This window comes from Pecten maximus, chromosome 17 (assembly GCF_902652985.1).
Source record: "Pecten maximus chromosome 17, xPecMax1.1, whole genome shotgun sequence".
NCBI lineage: Eukaryota > Metazoa > Mollusca > Bivalvia > Pectinida > Pectinidae > Pecten > Pecten maximus.
In genome coordinates this window covers 27,669,382-27,690,983 of record NC_047031.1, presented here as the reverse complement: position 1 = coordinate 27,690,983, position 21,602 = coordinate 27,669,382, and the positions used below count along the sequence as shown (strand labels likewise).

At 38.1% G+C, this 21,602-nt stretch overlaps 1 pseudogene; it reads right to left on the bottom strand.

The window, feature by feature from the left end:
* Window positions 1-4,438: 4,438 nt before the first annotated feature.
* LOC117315274 lies at window positions 4,439-21,471 on the bottom strand (annotated as a pseudogene).
* Between the last annotated feature and the right edge of the window lie 131 nt (window positions 21,472-21,602).

Here is a 21,602-nt window from a genome sequence, read left to right as displayed (position 1 = left end):
CCTAGGGAACCCGTCGAGTAATACTCAGAGGGAAAACTGCGAGTAAGACACCGAGGGAACCCGTCGAGTAATACTCAGAGGGAAAACTGCGAGTAAGACACCGAGGGAACCCGTCGAGTAATACTCAGAGGGAAAACTTCGAGTTATAGTCTGGAGGGAACCTGTGAGTAAGACTGCGAGGGAAAACTTCCAGTTATATTCTAGAGGGAACCTGTGAGTAAGACTCCGAGGGAAAACTTCCAGTTATAGTCTGGAGGGAACCTGTAAGACTCCGAGGGGAAACTGCGAGTAAGACACAACGGGAACCCAACGAGGAAGACTCCGAGGGACATCCGCGATTTATACTCAAAGGTAAATCGCGATCATACCCAATACTATTTACGTTTGCATTATATTAATGATATATTGTATGAATGAGCCATACCCATATTTCGGAATAAAGTATTATGAAATAATCATTTTTGTTCTTTTCGCACAAGTGGGTCACATAATTTTCATAAAAGGGAATTCCTAGTCCCGATTGTCTTATGATAATCTTTCGATATCAGTTACATCATGTGACCACCGACCCTCTTTTTTTCTTTACCTATTTGTAGAAACAAAACTTTTCTGTACTCTGCTATTTCTGTACCAATGATATAGAAACAATGATACATTTATTCTATGGATGTAGGCTAGTCTCTAGTTTTTCGGGTGATATCAGACAGTGGTTGTACTCAAAGACTAATAGATCTACAAACTGAATGATAGTGATGTAATTTTTGGAAAACCTGCACATAGACAGTAACAAGATAGCAGTGCTCTAAACAATATCTTGCTGATTGCCAAAAGCAACATTTAACAGCAAGAGCCATTTAAGGACGTGCCAAGTTTTTTGAGGTGGAGGAAAGAAAGAGTCCCCGGAGAAAAACACTGGCCTACGGTCACTATCCGGCAACTGCCCCACGTTTCGAACTCTCGACCAAGAGCTGCAGGGCTAGTGAGTAAGTGTCGGGACACATTAACCACTCGGCCACAGCAGTCCCACAGTATTTATAAACAAACCAAGAGCCCCAAAGGGCATTATCGCCCCTGGTTATTTGAGTGTTTGCTTTATTCTCATTGGCCCACTTCATGTTTTCCTCTCCAGCACCTGTTTGTGAGTAGACCTGTTCGTGCTAAAAATTACTCGACTGGGAAATTCCCTTCACATTGCCGACCGGTTCGTGCTATTTTTAGCACGAACAGGTCTGCAATCTTTGCTTCCCTGTTGTCCAATCGCGCAACGCGTTAGTTTTGACAACAGCCAATCAGAATGCTTGATACAAGCGATCGTTTGGAACCACTTTGTTTACAATATGGCAGACGGTCAACCCACAGAACGCTTTGCTACAATAAACGAAGAAGAACTTAATGATCTATTGAAGAAAAAAGATGCAAAGAACACACGCAAGAACACTGCTGTCGCTGCGAAATTATTTAGGCAATATTTGGGTGCCAAAGGTCAGTCAACGGACTTCGAACATTATAGTAAACATGATTTGGACAGGAGCCTTGGGAAGTTCTACGCTGAAGTGCGACAAGAAAACGGGGACCACTACAAGAAGACAAGTCTAATAGCCATTAGACACGGGATAAATAGGTATGTATCCAGCTCTGCTACGAGTGTGTGTGATATTGTAAACGACACAGCATTCAGAGAATCAAAAAAAATGTTTGACGCTGTGTGTAAAGACCTCAAACGTCAGGGGAAAGGCGGAATGGAATTATACAATTTCATATATTTGTGATAATGAAAGCTACTGGTAATTCATCAATATCTACACTCCAATAAAATCTGACCATGGATTAAATATGAAATCTGTGATATATTGTTACTGATTATAAATGTTGTTTTTGCAAATGGTTCTATTATTAAACTGTTGAATTGTTAACTTCTTAATTGTTATTCATTTGTTTTATTTGGTCATATCACAAAGCAGTTATTGCATTTTGTTTTCGGTGTACACGAGACTATACGGACCTGGGCAAGAGTTTGTTCACCTCGGCCTTCGGCCTCGATGAACAAACTCTTGCCCAGGTCCGTATAGTCTCGTGTACACCTCAACAAAATGCAATAATTGTATAATATTCTACAGTATACAACGCAATCAATACAGGGTTCCTTGTAAGTAAATATGCTACTTGCACAGAATATTGACAAATTTTTACTATCAGCATTGTCCTTTGATACATGTGTACCTATACATGTTAATATGGATTTGAAAAAGACACATTAAAGACATATTCATGTACATGTCTATTCCAAGTTCATTTAGAAGAACAATTAAAGTAATCAACAAACCAACTATTAAACAGTAAGATATCATTGTTCATTTGCTTATAGTTTCTACAATATATTTCACTATGAATTGCAATATTTCGTAAAATATCGCAATATATTGCAATACAATCCAAAATAGCCTAATCATTATGAACAATAGATTTGATATTAATTGGCATGACAAGAGAAATACATATTTTAATTTGTTGCAATTGCTTTGAAGTCACATATTCTATTATCATTAAACTAAACCATTAAAGAGGCTTGCCCGCAGAGAGATCAGAAAAATTGGCTATATTAGAAAAAGATTTTTTACACATGACAGATTGTTGAAATTGTTGAGTTTTTCATTTTATTTTCCTTATAAAACGCTGAAAAGTGATATTAAAACCTCATTTTTTAAATATTATTTATTTAATCGCAACCCGCAATAAGTCCCCGCTATTAAGTCGAGTCTAATTTGATTGACACATCAAAGAAACAAGCACGTGCACAGTGCCGCACAGTGATAACTTCAAAAGCAGCGGCGATTTACAAAGAAGCTTTGCCGTTATATTCCATACATTTCCCTCTCAGGTTGAGTTTTAAAACGTCTTTTAAATACATATTCTGTAATTGTTTTCAAGAAATAAAGTCGGAAAGCTTCTAATTTTGTCACATAGAAACGTGTACTGAAGTTTATTTAGCTGATCGGAGATGTGCCGTTTACCGGTCCGTCTGTGGGTAAGCCTCTTTAATGACAATGGCAATAATTTGGCCCAATCATTAATGGCAATTTCCATTTCTATTTCATAAAATATCAATTTGATTCTGTAATGCCAATTAAATAGACAAAACATAATGACAATGAATGTGGTTAGATCCAATAAGTACTGGCCATTAGAGAGGCGTTCCTTCGTTTGAATATTCTTCCTAAATAGAAAAAAAGTTATAATCTTTACATTAATACAACAGTTTTACTCTCAAAATAGACCAAAATTCTTCGAATATCAAGTTCTGAAAAATTCTTAGTTGGTATCGCTGAGTACGACAAAGACATACGGTATTTGTATAGGATACGCGTTTTTCCTGTACATTTCGGCGTTAATTCTATTACAAGTATGCACAAACACTCATATAATCATCAATGCCCAATCAACAAATAATGCCATCAAACAAGTAATTACAATTAATAGTGTCCTTTTTTATTCTATTGACATCAGAATAAAAACAAGCAAATTAATGGAATTAATACTCCCCGCTTTCATGACTTATTATTTGTATTTTTTTCTCCATAAGGAGGATGACATCTAGGGTAGCGAGCCATCATGTGTTGTGGACATCTATAAGGGAATGACATCTAGAGTAGCGAGCCATCATGTGTAATGGACATCTATAAGGGGATGACATCTAGGGTAGCGAGCCAATCATGTATTGTGGACATCCATAAGGGGATGGCATCTAGGGTAGCGAGCCAATCATGTATTGTGGACATCTATAAGGGGATGGCATCTAGGGTGGCGAGCCAATCATGTATTGTGGACATCTATAAGGGGATGACATCTAGGGTAGCGAGCCAATCATGTATTGTGGACATCTATAAGGGGATGACATCTAGGGTAGCGAGCCAATCATGTATTGTGGACATCTATAAGGGGATGACATCTAGGGTAGCGAGCCAATCATGTATTGTGGATATCTATAAGGGGATGACATCTAGGGTAGCGAGTCATCATGTGTTGTGGACATCTATAAGGGGATGACATCTAGGGTAGCGAGCCAATCATGTATTGTGGACATCTATAAGGGGATGACATCTAGGGTAGCGAACCAATCATGTACATTGTATTGTGGATATCTATAAGGGGATCATATCTAGGGTAGCGAGCTAATCATGTATTGTGGACATCTATAAGTGGATGACATCTAGGGTAGCGAGCTAATCATGTATTGTAGAACACTATAATGGGGATGACATCTAGGGTAGCGAGAACATTATACATTTTGGACCTAGATAAGGGGAAACAATCAATCATTATCGACCTCTGTAATAGGGACAATATCTAGGGTAGTGAGTCATCCATGTGTCGTGGATAAATGTTTGCCTTCACACGAATGTGTGCCTTAATTTAAATTAGACTACTTACTGAACACCTTATCACAATAATTACATTTGCAAGGATTTTCTCTTCTATGCCTCTTCGCACTGAGCCACTAATAACAAACATCACATTTTTTTCATCTGAATGAAGACGAAGGTGCTGTCTCTTCACATTAAGACTTGTCATTTAACGTCTTAACAGAAATATTACGTTTGTACGGGTTTTCTCCTGTATGGACACGAAGGTGACTCCGCATATTGTACATTCTATTGAACCCTTTACCACAAACATCACATTTGTACGGTTTTTCTCCTGTATGGACACGAAGGTGTCACTTCAAATGAGACATGTTACTGAACCTCTTACCACAAACATCACATTTTTACAGTTTTTCTTCTGTATGGACACGAAGGTGTCTCTTTGCTTGAGACTTCTCAATGAACACCTTACCACAAACACCACATTTGTACGATTTTTCTCCTGTATGGACACCAACGTGTCTCCTCACATGAGACATCCTACTGAACCTTTTATCACAAACATCACATTTGTACGGTTTTTCTCCTGTATGGACAGGAAGGTGTCTTTTAACAGAAGACTTGTCACTGAACCTCTTTCCACAAACATCACATTGTTACGGTTTTTCTGCTGTATGAACAGAAAGGTGTCTCTTTACACTAGACCTTTCACGGAACCTCTTACCACAAACATCACATTTGTACGGTCTTTCTCCGGTATGAACACGAATGTGTCGCTTTAAAAGAGACTGCTTACTGAACTCCTTGTAACAAACATCACATTTGTACATTTTTTTTGCTCTATGACCAAGAAGGTGTCGCCTTAAATGAGTTTTGAAATTGAATCTCTTACAACAAACATCACATTTGTAAGGTTTTTCTCCTGTATGGATACGAACGTGTTTCTTCAAATTACACTTGAAGTTGAACCCCTTACCACAAACATCACATTTGTACGGTTTTTCTCCTGTATGAACAGAGAGGTGTCTCTTTCCTGAAGACTTATCACTGAACCTCTTACCACAAACATCACATTTGCACGGTTTTTCTCCTGTATGAACAGAGAGGTGTCTCTTTACTGAAGACTTATAGCTGAACCCCTTACCACATGAACCTTTATCACAAACATCACATTTGTACGGTTTTTCTCCTGTATGGACAGGAAGGTGTCTTTTAACAGAAGACTTGTCACTGAACCCCTTACCACAAACATCACATTTGTATGGTCTTTCTCCGGTATGAACACGAATGTGTCGTTTAAAAACAGACTGCTTACTGAACTCCTTGTAACAAACATCACATTTGTATAATTTATTTTCTCTATGACCAAGAAGGTGTCGCCTTAAATGAGTTTTGAAATTGAATCTCTTACCACAAATGTCACATTTGTACGGTTTTTCTCCTGTATGAATACGAACGTTTGTCTTCAAATTACACTTGAAGTTGAACCCCATACCACAAACATCACATTTGTACGGTTTTTCTCCTGTAGGAACACAAGGGTGTCTCCTCACATAAGACTTGTCACTGAACCTCTTACCACAAACATCACATTTGTATGGTCTTTCTCCTGTATCAATACGAACGTGTGTTTTCAAATTACACTTGCCGTTGAACCCCTTACCACAAACATCGCATTTGTACGGTCTTTCTCCTTTATGGTCAAGAAGGTGTCTCTTCACAGATGACATATCACTGAACCCTTTACCACAAACATCACATTTGAATGGTTTTGCTTTTTTATGCAGCAGGGAATGCCTCAAGAACAATGACTTAATGTTGAAACTTTTACCACAAACATCGCACTGGTAATAATTGTCTCCGTCTCTTTTATTGCGGCTACTACGTTTCTGCTTTTCTGCATTGTACCTTTCTTTTTCGCCAACATCACATTTTGATGTTTTGTCCTCAAAGATACTCTTTTCTTCTAATTGCTCGTATGATATTTTGGCAGATGATTTAAATCTGGTATCCAGTGTAGCCAAATGTGAGGCATCTAAAACGAAAGATAGGATCATGTATTTCACACCGAGCCTAGCAAAGACATTTATAACATTTCATATTACAGGGGTGCAAAATTTGTTTCAAGCCACTTGAGGTAGAAATTCACCAGGGCGAATGCAATTTCTACTTGTCCAATACTATGCTCAGTATTTGTTTCAATAATATATATATATACACTATATATACACTCACATGGATATTTCAGTAACTATGGCAAAATATTGAAAAAAAATTGAAGATAGATTGCAAATAATTTCCTATTTTTTAACTACTTCTCTTAACAATTGTTTAAACTACAAGTGGACCAAATTCTATCATTCTCGAAAGAAGAAAGAGGACTTCAATTGATTATATTTTATTTTGATTGTTTCCCCCTCTTGGACCCACTTTCCCTCATCCTCATTATTTGTTTCTGTAACATTAGCTCTCATTTGCCTAATAATAATCTAGGCCAAATTTGATCAAAATCCATTAAGTTGTCCTGAACTAGTAGTGATTTTCAAAATTTATCACTATCTAACATATTGGGCCCGGTGCCTTTCTTGTCCCAAGGGAACGACATTCTGCTTTTAAACAACATTAGATTACCTGTACCCAATAATGCTTCACCCCAAATGTCATCAGAATGCACTCAGCCATTCAGGACAAGTAGCGATTAAATATTAATGCTATGGGGCCCTTCCATCCCACCCCTTGACAGCCACATCCTCAATTTATACATTAGATCTGCTTTGCCCAATGATGCTCCAGACCCATTTTCATTAAAATCTTTACATGAGTTCAGAACGAGTAATGGGTAAAAAAATATACCTCTATTTCCCCTTCTGGGCCCGTCCCTCGAGCCCAAAGAGAGACAAATCTTCCTTTTATACAACATTAGATCATCAAAATCCATTCAGTTGTGCAGGACTAGTAAGGATTTAAATGATTACCTCAATTTCCTCTATCAAGCCCCTCCCCTCAGGCCCAAGGAGAGCCATATCCTTTGTTTAGATTTTAGCAACATTATCATTATTAGTTCCAACAAGAGGCCCAGAGGGCCTGTATCGCTCACCTGGTTTCATGAGATATGAAACAAGAATGATGCTTCAGTATATTTGTGGCTGGTATTGCTATGTCAATATATATCATAATCATTTTATATGGGTACATGTACATTGGTATTATTTTAATACCAAAAGTGCCAAAATGTGCATTAATCCATGAAATGAAATTGACTTTTGGCACGACCCCATAGGGTTGCTACCACACAAATGTGAGTGATATTCATAGTTTAGTTTCAGAGAAGATCTTGTTTAGACTAATTGACCCCTTTTAACCCTGCCCTCTGCCCCCTGGGGGGTCAGCCCCTTCCTTTAAACAAGTTTGAATATCTACCCCTATAGGATGCTACCAGTCAAACCATTGCTAAGTTTCAGAGAATAATTTGTGTAAATCAATTTACCCAAATAGACCGCTTTTGGCCCCACCCCTCAGGCCCCTGGGGGACCAGCCTCATCATTTGTACAATTTTGAATCCTCACCCAATAGTGATGCTACCAGGCAAATATGAGCGATATCCATTGCTCGGTTTCAGAGAAGAAGTCGTTTATATCAATATAGCAAAATTGACCCCTTTTGGCCCCGCCCCTCAGGCCCCTCGGGGGGGGCACCCCATCATTTGTACAATTTTGAATCCCCACCTCGTAGTGATGATACCAGGCAAATATGAGCGATATCCATTGCTCAGTTTCAGAGAAGAAGTTGTTTATATCAATATAGCCAAATTGACCACATTTGGCCCCACCCCTCAGGCCCTCACCCCATAGTGATGCTACCAGGCAAATATGAGCGATATCCATTGCTCGGTTTCGGAGAAGAAGTCGTTTATATCAATATAGCAAAATTGACTTCTTTTGGCCCCGCCCCTCAGGTCCCTGTGGGGCCAGCCCCATCATTTGTACAATTTTGAGTCCCATACCCATAGGGATGCTTCTGACCAAATTTGATCAAATTCTGATCAGCGGTTATGAAGAAGAAGTCAATTGTTGACGGACGGACGGACGCCACGGTATGGCAGGTGAGCTAATAAATGCTTCCGACCAAATTTCATCTAAATCCATTCACGCGTCCAGAACTAGTAAAGGAAATGTTGACAGACGCCGGACCCTGCATCATAGTGCAAGTTCACAGCCCTTCAGGCAAGTTGAGCTAAAAAGTCCAAAAGTTAGTCATTGAATAGTTCAATAGAATCATTCAATATTAACAAAGTTAAAATCACTTACAATCCATAATTGAATTAAACCAATTTATATTACAATTTAAATTGCAGTAATATTTTTGTACCGTTTTCTGTTTATTTTTGAACAGTCTATAGCAAATCATCTCCCTTTAGATTGTGTTAGCTAGCGTTGTTGTGTTGTTTCAGAATTGTGCACGTGTTGTCTGGTAGAAAAGGCACTCACGCACTTTTCTCTTGAATGAAAGTGACTCGTATGCTCTTTAATCTGATCTTGACATTAGGAACTTTTTAACTCCTATTTCACATCCGCATATTACAAGGTATCATCGTCGCGGAAGTATCAGAAAGTTCGGGTGTCTGGATTCTGAGATGATCTACATCAATGTAAGTACCAGTGTTAAAATGGAAGAAAGGACAAAAAAACATCGAAGAAAAAAAGGACAGAAAGACAGAAGCAATTATCACAACGCATGGACCTAATAGTAGTGGGTAACCATGATTGAACATTTTAGGGTATGAATTTCTAATCTGTCCTTAGATTTTGCAGATCGATTATACACCCCATTCTCGTTATAGGGTCCTACTTCTCTAACTCCAATCAGACATATAATGAAATGGATTATTTCCCTACCTTGATTTTCAGAGAATTCTCCTATGCTTGCCTCCGTTGCATCAGTATCTTCTACTATGCTTGCCTCCCCTGGGTCAGTAACTTCTCCTATGCTTGGCTCCCTTGGGTCAGTAACTTCTATGTTTATCTCCCTTGGGTCAGTAACTTCTCCTATGCTTGTCTCTCTTTGGTCAGGAACTTCTATGTTTATTTCCTTTTGGTCAGTAACTTCTCCTTTGCTTGCTTCCCTTGGATCAGTAACGTTTATGCTTGTCTCCCTTGGATCAGTAACTTCTATTTTTATCTCCATTGGGTCAGTAATTCCTATGCTTCTCTTCCTTCGGTCAGTAACTCCTATGCTTGCCTCATTTGGGTCAGTAACTTCTATTTTTATCTCCCTTGGCGCAGTATCTTCAATGCTTGTCTCCATTGGGCCGGTAACTTCTATGCTTGCTACCCTTTGGTCATTACCTTCTATGAATGCCTCCCTTGGGTAAGTGCTTTCCCCTGATGCCAGGTCTGCCTGGTTCTGCTTCCAACATTCCTCCTTGGTTTTGGTCCTTACCATCTGCTGTACCAAATCCCAGAATTCTGGGTGGTCCTCGGGTATGAAAGTAACAGCTCTGTAAGACAGATAAATAGCATAAGCATGACCACCTGAACAAGGACTTTTGGTATTCATTGTTAAAAAGAGGCAACATGGGCCTGTATGGCACATCTGACAATTATCAGGGAAGTGGTTTAAAGGTGTAACATCTTCGACTTCAATTACTTAAAAAAATATTAAAGACCTTAATTTAAAGGACATAGGTCATTCATTTTATTAATATAAATACTCTAGGCGTGCAGCAGCCATTCATCCAAACATATCACTAGCCTATGTCATCATTCTCAGCCTTTTAAATTTTCAGAACTTATTATATTGTTTTACACTGTGACCCTGGATATAAGACTAGATTATTCATTTGATACAAATTAGGTAGCCCTATATCCCAGCATATAACATCACCAACAATAAGCCTCTCTACCTCTTTGTTAGCTATATTGAGATGAAGACATTTGAAAATAGGTTAAGGTCATTTAGTTGAACAAACTTCATAGCCTTACATCCAAGCATTATACAGGACCAACATCAGTTTCTTGGGCCATTTGGTTATTGAGGATAAGTAAATCCGGTTGTTCAAATTGCTTTAGAAAATTTGATCCCTTAGACCTTGAATAGAGTATACGTAAAAGGTCATTCATTTGAACAAGCCCTTCAACCCAACATGCTGCTTGCCCAATATCAGGTCTATTAGTGCTGTAACGATACGCTTCCTTCAATATACGATATTATACCTATCGCGATACTTGTCTCATGATATCATACGTATCATGGTACATTTATTTTGCAAATAATCAATTTGACACTATCTGTTTCAGCTACATATATATATATATGGAACCCATTTTTTTTTCTAAATAGTGGTTTAAGTGAAGCAGGCGGCTCTTTCGATTCTGAAAATTCACTAGCTGAAAAGCACTTTCGCTGCCACGCTTGTTTCGGGTGACAAAAACAGTGCAGAAAACCAGAAACATCCTGATCTGGAAAACTGGGGGCAAAAATGTGAAAAAAGTACTGTGAACAAACCATGCTGCTCATACCACGTGATATATATCACACTAAGGGCAATTTATGATCCTGTTGGTTCTGAGAAGAGCAAACAACTGATCATGAACCTTGGTTCTTTAAGCCTCAAGTTATTGGGCATGACCACTAGAGTGACACTTGACCAAACACAACAGAACCTTGGTTAATTAACCCTAGAGTTATCAAGGCTTGACCACTAGAGTGACACTTGACCAAACACAACTGAACCTTGGTTAATTTATAACCCTAGAGTTATCAGGGCTTGACCACTAGAGTGACACTTGAACAAACACAACTGAACCTTGGTTAATTAACCCTAAAGTTATCAGGGCTTGACCACTAGAGTGACACTTGACCAAACACAACTGAACCTTGGTTAGTTAACCCTAGAGTTATCAAGGCTTGACCACTAGAGTGACACTTGACCAAACACAACTGAACCTTGGTTAATTTATAAGCCTAGAGTTATCAGGGCTTGACCACTAGACTGACACTTGACCAAACACAACAGAACCTTGGTTAATTAAGCCTCGAGTTATAAGGGCTTGACCACTAGAGTAACACTTGACCAAACACAACAGAACCTTGGTTAATTAAGCCTCGAGTTATCAGGGCTTGACCACTAGAGTGACACTTGACCAAACACAACTAAACCTTGGTTAGTTAACCCTAGAGTTATCAGGGCTTGACCACTAGAGTGACACTTGACCAAACACAACTGAACCTTGGTTAATTAACCCTAAAGTTATCAGGGCTTGACCACTAGAGTGACACTTGACCAAACACAACTGAACCTTGGTAAGTTAACCCTAGAGTTATCAAGGCTTGACCACTAGAGTGACACTTGACCAAACACAACTGAACCTTGGTTAATTTATAAGCCTAGAGTTATCAAGGCTTGACCACTAGAGTGACACTTGACCAAACACAACTGAACCTTGGTTAATTTATAAGCCTAGAGTTATCAGGGCTTGACCACTAGACTGACACTTGACCAAACACAACAGAACCTTGGTTAATTAAGCCTCGAGTTATAAGGGCTTGACCACTAGAGTAACACTTGACCAAACACAACAGAACCTTGGTTAATTAAGCCTCGAGTTATCAGGGCTTGACCACTAGAGTAACACTTGACCAAACACAACAGAACCTTGGTTAATTAACCCTAGAGTTATCAAGGCTTATCAAGTTACTGCCCCAGTATACCTTCGCTCCTACGTTTTTAAAGTAGTTGATTCAATTTACTAATAAATGGGCCTGGTATGAATACAACTTGAACTGCGTCTACCATCAAAATATCATTCCATCCTTGATAGCCAAAACAATTATTTAAATGAAATACACTACAGCTTAACTGGACTTTACGTTTTCCACGCATCCATGACGGACGACGGACATGGACAATGTTGATCCCACTCGCCCACCGGATATGGCATTCCGTCACGTTCCGCCATCGTGGACATCAGCTGATACGGTATCCGCTCGGCATCACGGTATGTGACGATCCACGATTATTTGTGGGCATAGTTTAACTCGAGACCCTGTATTCCACGATGATCCACGATACGTGGTAGACTTGCATTTCATGTTAAGCCCCTCGGTTCTTGTCGATCCGCGATATACAGAGGGCAAAAGTTCTGTTCATATCTGATCTATATGAGTTATGTCCCTTCGTCTTTCGGTAGCGGTAGCTGTATCGGTATCGTTTATCAAAATTATGCATGGTTCCGTGTAATAGCACTATGTAACATGTAACATCTCAATAAGTGTCTTATATAACGGGCCGTATATAACATTTATATAATGTTCTATAATCAATTATAACGGGCCGTATACAACATGTACCATTTGAATAATGTTCTATTACAACGGGCCGTATATAACATGTTACTTCTTTTTAATTTGCTATTACAATGGTCCGTATTCAACATGTAAATTATAACACTTCAATCAATTTGTATTTTAACGGGCAGTAAAATCATGTAACATTTGAATAATGTTCTATTATAACGGGCCGTATATAACATGTTACTTCTTTTTAATTTTTCTATTATAATGGGCCGTATGCAACATGTAACATTTGAATAATGTTCTATTTAACGGGCCTGTTCGAATAATTCATAGCGTTTATAACGAGGACACGGGTTTCAATGCATACCAATAACGATTTCGATTATAATACTTCTAATAATATAAGTTTAAAATGCAATTCGTACATGATGTGAAATAAATGCTTTGAATTTGAATTCTTACAAGCCAAAACAACAATGGATACGTTACAAATTCACATAAGATACTGCTATTTGTGATTTTCGGATAATTGTTCAATATTGATAAAAAATTTCCATGGAAAGTTAGTAACTCGCAGACCAGATTCACAGAGTAAATTTTCAACATCTTGGGTATGTGAATGAGCAAACTTAATTATTTTACAGGCAAACATTTGCGATACGAAGTTTTATTGTTTGTAGGGAAAACGAAACTCATCAGAATTCAAATTAAATAATGTGTTTAATTCAAATATATATATATATACATATAGAATAAACGAAATTCTTAACAAATCTAAAGCTAAATATACGTACAACCTGTAAAAGCATTTATTCGGAAAATTCTTGACGTGCACGGAAACCATACGCGGCAACTCACCAGCGATTATCGGCGGGTGCCGATAAGAACACCCGAAAGCACAGACACCTGTGGTGCTATGACAGGCGTGACGACCGTGTGGACTGTAATTTCACACCTGGTAATTGTTAAGCGGTATACTAACACACTCACAGTCGAGTACACGTTTATGTCTATATGATTTGTAATTAATATCAAGAAAAATATCAGCGATATTTCTCCATGTTGATAAGGGTTATCGGATAGTAATAAATGGTCTGATATGATTCTGTTTGGCATTTTCAATCATTTCAAATAGTAAAATATCTATAATATATATACGTTGTTGTGTTATAGTTGATGAAAATGGTATATGGTTTGTAAAAATTGATTACAAAGGAATGAAATGAGATGAACTCAGTTTGTGTTTGTGTAAAATAGAGGTAAAAACCATGTAATGTCGGAGAATACAGGTAAAATCTAGGTCATTTTGGAAAAGACAGGTAAAATCCAGGTAAGGTATGGATGAAGCAGACTGTAATGACTGTCACAACATACCTGCCCGTATGGTATTTTTAAGAAGTGGGAGAAAGGAGAACAAACCCCTGCAGTTATCCAGACGATTTTTCTCACCTCGTGGGTCAGTCACCCGTGTCGATAGATGAACAGCTAGCTCGCTTGACACACCGAGTTGCTATGGTTTGGTTTGTTTTTGTTTAGAGTCCTTTTAACAGCCAGGGTCTTTTAAAGACCTGCCAGGTTTGGAGGTGAAGGAAAGCCGGAGTACCCGGAGAAAATCCACCGGTCTACGGTCAGTACCTGGCAACTGTCCCACGTAGGTTTCGAACTCGTAACCCAGAGGTGAAGCGCTAGTGATAAAGTGTCGGGACACCTTAACCACTCGGCCACCGCGGCCCCTTACCGAGTTGCGTTGTAACTCAGTTTTTGTAACGGTATTTTGCTTGTATAAACAGCAAATTGATTAAGGAGTATAGACTGGTCTTGTTTTTGTTTCAAACGTAAAGCAGATGATAACTATGATATCGACAAATACTATTCCGTAGTAAGTACGTACGAATCCATAAACGATTATACATAATGTACGTAACCAAAATATGATAATTATTCATCATTAGTAATATACGGAAAGGATATCTGTCATAAAGTTCACACAAAATGAAATTTAGATATATTTTTTTAAATACAAAGACATCGGCTCGTAACGACGACTCATTGAAAGAATTTCTTATATAACACAGTATCAACTGGTATGGTACTGATAACTATTTCATACATGGCAACTATTATTTAAACACGTCGTGTATTTTATTTTATTTTTAACTTCCATAACATAAATACATTAATGCAATGCTGTACACACAAATTACATAACGGATATTTACGAGAGTTATTCTGAGATTATTAGAGATTATTTACAAAATTATTATGTTACGTTCTGCTAGTAGAATGTCCTCATTAACTTAAAGTATGTGACACCAAGTCACATGTACCTCATCCTAATTGTTCTTCTATACCAACGACAAGGGAATTAGACAATTGTTTTCTGGGAAATAACATAACTAAAAAAGGAATTATACTTAATTTTCGTCTTTTTTTTTAATGAAACTCATACATGGATTTGATTTTAAAAGAACAGCCTTCAATTTCTATATTTTGATTATTGAAAAAAATATTATTGATGATATATGGAATTATTGGTAGGTAAATTCAATGGAACTAATTATGTTGTTAAATATGCTTTATTTTATTTAATTCAAAATTGACGTATACATATCAGTATACATTTGAAAACAATTCATTTCAGGATTTTTATTTGACTTTATGGGTTTTGCAACTGAGATTTTGATCCTACTTTCATTTACTACTCAACAGTTTCATTCACTATTCAGTACAAGTTATAAAAACTCAGTTGCTTTTACTTGTACAAATTGAATACTATTAATCAATTAATTGGTGTTTTTTTGTTGTTTTTTTAAGAATTCAATATGTTTAGTAAAATGTCAGTTATGCACGTACAACAAATGAAACATTTTTTTTATTAGTTCTAACAGGCAGGATAAAATGCATTGTATTTCCATGCACATAAACTATATAAAGGAGTGCTGTGATTGGTGGGAACTTTGAAAATATGGTCTATGGTTCAAAGCACGACTCATTCTACCGCAAGTAAAAAGAAAGGGAAGAAACTCTTATATATCGGAAGGATATCCTGCCTTCGACCGTGGTTAGAAGGCACGGTAAAGTAAGCATACCCCTAACAAATGAGTGACGTGACTGTTACGTGGACATACACGGCATCCGGCGCGCCACGATATCTAGCGTTCCTCAACGGGCCTTGCTGATGCATGGACACCAACAGTATCATCCGATTAATCACAAATCGCGGTATAACGTTGACGCTTTGCTCACACATGTCCACTAGCTAGTGGACATTGGGTGGGCAGTCCAGAGTGGTCGCGTGGGAAATGCAAAGTCCACGTAAGCTGTAGTGTAAGGGTCATGAAAGTCACAGTTTTGGTAAAGAACCTAAGAACCTTCCATTTATGAACAGCATTTGATTATACCTGATTTTGATCTTGAGAAGAAAATTTCAAAAATATCAGTCAATTTGACTCTTTTTTGCCCCTGCCCCTAAGTCCCCTCGGGGTAAGGGACCATACAAATCACACTTTTGATTGACGTTTTACCATAAAATGTTTTTGTGAAGTCGAATTGAAATATGTTAAGTGAATTCTGAGAAGTCAAAAATGTAAATTGTTTACAAATGGTCAGACCCATGACAGATAACATATAGAAAAAAGGTGATTAGAATATAGGTCATTTGAAACTTTAAAAATCTGATAGTCTAAAACAGTATTTAATGGGTGAGGACAATTCTTATCCAATGAGGTGATTTTCAATGTCACAATAAATGCATCAACAGGAATTAGTACAAGTTACCTCCCCTTACACATGCAACTAGGCAGCAATCATAATAATTTGTATGTGAATCTATATCCAGTACTTACCGACGCAAATGTGTGATCTCGTAAGAATTCCATTGCTGTCTTTTTATTGGTCTAGTAGTACCAGAAATGGCTGATGATTTTCTTGTTCTCATGATCACATTGGCATTTCTATTGTTTGGAAAAATTGCCTGTTCACTAGCTGAAGTACTCCCGAAATCCTCCTTACTATCTTTTCCTATATCCTCTTCACTAGATACTCCACAGATATTTTCCTATATCCTCTTTACTAGATATACCTCAGATATTTTTCTATATCCTCTTCACTCGTTACTCCTCAGATCTTTTCCTGTATCCTCTTCACTCGTTACTCCTCAGATCTTTTCCTATATCCTCTTCACTCGCTACTCCTCAGATCTTTTCCTATGTCCTCTTCACTAGATACACTTCAGATCTTTCCCTATATCTGCTTTGTTGTCATCCTTCATCTCATTAACTCAGTCTGTTCAATCTGAAATGACCAGTAGATAAAATATTTACGCTATATATACATGTTTGCCTTTATTCTGAAATTTTCCAAAATATTAATACTGTATATATATATTTCTCTCGGTACAACTACGACAGGAAAGTTAAATCTATATATTCGGATCACCAACACATAGTATGATACATTGTGCTAATAAATATTTATCCTGCAACTGCAACCGCATTATCGGAATACACACACCATATATATTTTTTCTGTATACGGCAGCGACATAAAAACAGCTGTATTTTGGAATCTAAGCATGTGTGTCGATTCAATTAAACTATGTATACTTCCAAGTGAAACAACGTTTAAAAGGCGAACATATTTGGATCATTATTGATACCAGTTCACTTCAAAATGATTATTTTTGATGACTATTGCAGGATAAATAGAATACAAGGTCAGTGTCTTAAAATATAAGCTGTTTTTAGCTCACCTGCCCAAAGGGCAAGTGAGCTTATGCCGTGGTGCGGCGTCTTCCGTCCGGCCGTCTGGCGTCAACTTTTTCATTTAAACAACTTCTTCTCAATAACCAAGAGGCTCCGGGACTTGATATTGGGCCTGTAGCGTGCTGGGGTGAAGGGCCACAAAGTTTGTTCAAATAAATGACCTTGACTTTCATTCAAGGTCACATGGGTCAACTAGGCTATAATCTTCAAAAGACTTCTTCTCAATAACCAAGAGGCCCAGGGACTTGATATTGGGCCTGTAGCATGCTGGGGTGAAGGTCTACAAAGTTTGTTCAAATAAATGACCTTGACCTTCATTCAAGGTCACATGGGTCAAATAGGCTATAATCTTCAAACGACTTCTTTTCAATAACCAAGAGGCCCAGGGACTTGGTATTGGGTCTGTAGCATGCTTGGGTGAAGGGCTCCAAAGTTTGTTCAAATAAATGACCTTGACCTTCATTCAAGGTCACATGGGTCAAATAGGCAATAATCTTCAAAAGGCTTCTTCTCAGTAACCAAGAGGCCCAGGGACTTGGTATTGGGTCTGTAGCATGCTGGGGTGAAGGGCTACCAAGTTTGTTCAAATGAATGACCTTGACCTACATTCAAGGCTGCAGGGGTGAAATCGGCTTAAATCTGTAAATAATAATTTTGCGATAGCCAAGAGCCTCCGAGACCTGATATTAGGCCAATAGAATGCTGGAATGAAGGACTAGAAAATGTATTAATATGAATAAACCTAGCTTACTATGATATTTGAATAAAGAGGTCATCAGCATAGTATCTGTAGAAATGACCTCAATCAACTTCAAAGTTGCTGTAGATACAGGTGAGTGATACAGGCCCATTGGGCCTCTTGTTTTACTAGGGACAGAAAGACAAAAGTGGCTTGCCATGGCTCGCCACTTTTGTCTTTCTTTACCCACGCCAAAATAAAGCTTTCATTTTAAGACACTGACCATGTATTCTCTATATATAACATAGTAACACATGAAGGAAGACAACTTTTTGACTCATGCCCTGATCATGACTGGGCCTAGAACACACGATCTACGGCATCCAATCGCCCCAAAAAAGCCAGAAATACCCACAGCTTTTACTGCTGCGCCGATCAAATCAACATTAGCTCTACCAAAGTATTGAGCTATTAAAACCAACTGAAACAGTAAAAGACATGCACAGATCAAAATCAATAAAAATAAATAAAACTAAAAAATAAACAATTGTATTACCTGATTTGTGAGATATTTATGACTTAGATTTTAAAGATAATTGAATATGTTTGATAAAAAAATGTTACATAAAATGAATAAAAAGATAAGCTTGGATAATGTACTGTAGCACACAACCAGAGTTTGACTAAAGGTTGGGATATAGCCTAGCCCAAGTTTCCTCTGGCCCTGACACCATATGTCTGGTGAGGGCCAGAGGAAACTTGGGCTGGCCCAGAGGAAAATCGGGTTAAGAAACTCTTGCCCAGACACCATGATGTCTGGCCCAGAGGAAACTTGGACTAAGAATATTCTGAATGGTAGTAGTAGTACTGCTATCCCGATGGCCCCTGATAGGGGCTCGGTTTCGGAATTTTGAGTAGCATACAGACATTTGACATCCGAGCATTTATACGGAGGGCTGCAGATGTAAACCTATTAATTATTCAATGCACTAATGGATACCTATCAACTGAAAAGAATTTGAGAAGAAGTTTAAAATAGATGTTGTTCAGGAAAACCATGATTGCGCAATCATGTTACAAAATGGCCGCCATTGCTGCCATGTCAAAGTTTTTACGAGGCCAAAAAAATAACAACACTATGTTGGCTCGCCTTCCTCGACATCCTCACCCATTTCCAGCTCAATGGCACCAATGGAACTGGAGAAGAAGTTTAAAATGTGTTTTTCAAGATGGCGGACAAGGCGGCCATCTTGGATTTCAGACCAATCCAAAAAATAACAACACTTGGTTGGGATCATATCAGGATCATTTCAGGCAAGTTTCAGCCCAACAGCACTGATGGAACTTGAGAAGAAGTTTAAAATGTGTTTTTCAAGATGGCGGCTATGGCGGCCATCTTGGATTTCGGATCGACCTGAAAAATAACAACACTAGGTGGGGATCATCTCAGGATCATTTCAGGCAAGTTTCAGCTCAATCCCACTGGTGGAACTTGAGAAGAAGTTTAAAATGTGTTTTTCAAGATGGCGGTTATGGCGGCCATCTTGGATTTCGGACCGACCCGAAAAATAACAACACTTGGTGGGGATCATCTCAGGATCATTTCTGGCAAGTTTCAGCCCAACAGCACTGGTGGAACTTGAGAAGAAGTTTAAAATGTGTTTTTCAAGATGGCGACTATGGCGGCCATCTTGGATTTCGGACCGACCCGAAAAGTAACAACACTTGGTCGGGATCATATCAGGATCATTTCAGGCAAGTTTCAGCTCAATAGCACTGGTGGAACTTGAGAAGAAGTTTAAAATGTGTTTTTCAAGATGGCGGCTATGGCGGCCATCTTGGATTTCGGACCGACCCGAAAAATAACAACACTTGGTCGGGATCATATCAGGATCATTTCAGGCAAGTTTCAGTTCAATAGCACTGGTGGAACTTGAGAAGAAGTTTAAAATGTGTTTTTTCAAGATGGCGGCTATGGCGGCCATCTTGGATTTCGGACCAACACGAAAAAACACTAATCAAGGCGGGCAGCAGATGAAAACCTATTAATTATTTAAAGTCCTAATGAATACCTATCAACTGAAAAAAACAACAACATTAATGATTTACATCCGAGCATTTATACGCACAAGGCGGGCTGCAGATGAAAACCTATTAATTATTTAATGCACTAATGGATACCTATCAACTGCAAAAAACACTAATCAAGGCGGGCTGCAGATGAAAACCTATTCATTATTTACATCATTTACATATAAGTGAAGTAAAATCCTTGCAAAGGATAATTGGAAGGATAAATATATATGGTTTCTAAGGATGAATGCAAGAAAAATAATCTTTAATTAACATCCTAAAGTCCATAGTATATTTGTAAATGAGCACTTTCATTATATCTTCAGACGCTTTTATATAATTACATATTTTTTTTCAATTGAATTGTGCGTTTAAGTTTGAGTTTTGACTTTTGACTTTTGAGTTTGACGACCCCGGTGACAAAAATATAGCAAAATATATTTATATATCCGTTTTTCTGGTGTAGTTCATTTTGTATTGTAAGGGTTACTTCTCTTGATCCAATTCAGGTCCGCTGTGTTTGTTGGTTCCGATTTTAGCGTTTAAGCGAGCCTTAAAATACATCATTCAGGTCCACCCACAGGGGCATGTCTAGTTTTATATTAAAAAAATAGTCAGAAATACCTTGATATATTGACAATATATATATATAGATATCTAGGTATTTCTGACTATTTGTTTTAATATAAAACTAGACATGCCCCTGTGCTCGACCCATTCAGGTCCGCCGTGTTTATCGGTTCGATTAGCGACTATTTCTCGAGCTTTGAAAAACATCATTCAAATTTCTTTTTTCAAATGCAACTGGTGTTTCGACATGTAATAACACCCCTTCTTGCATAAAACACCGAGAAATAACACATTTATAAGCAACAAACACCTTTAAAACCCATTCAGGTCCATTCGTGTCTTTAGGAGGTCCCATGCAGTAACAACCACGACACTATAACAATACTATCCATACTATATACATCCTAAAACCTTATAAAACCGGAGTTATATGAATACTTAATGATGTCATATGTTACACAGAATCCCGAAACCGAGCCCGTGCCATACGCGTGGTCTTGTTAGTTTCCTCTAGCCCAGACACATAAGGAAGCTGACCAAGCTCGGGCTAACAAGTGTTATCCAACTGTAGGATTGTGTGCATTACAACCGATAATGGTATCTAAATTGTCTATAAACTTGTGTCCTACCTTGTGTGTGATATATCTCCTAATGCACTCTCCTGTTATACGTACATCTAAACAGCAGGCCTACATAAACGTAAAGTGCAGGAGACAACAGCAAAACGCGAGTTATCTCCCTTGACGGTAACGGGTGCCACTAATTACCCACAAGACCGACAAGCTCCGACAAGAAACTAGATTTAGGCCTACCGACAAGAGCCGACAAGAAAGAAAATGAAAGATGAAAAAAAGGAATTTT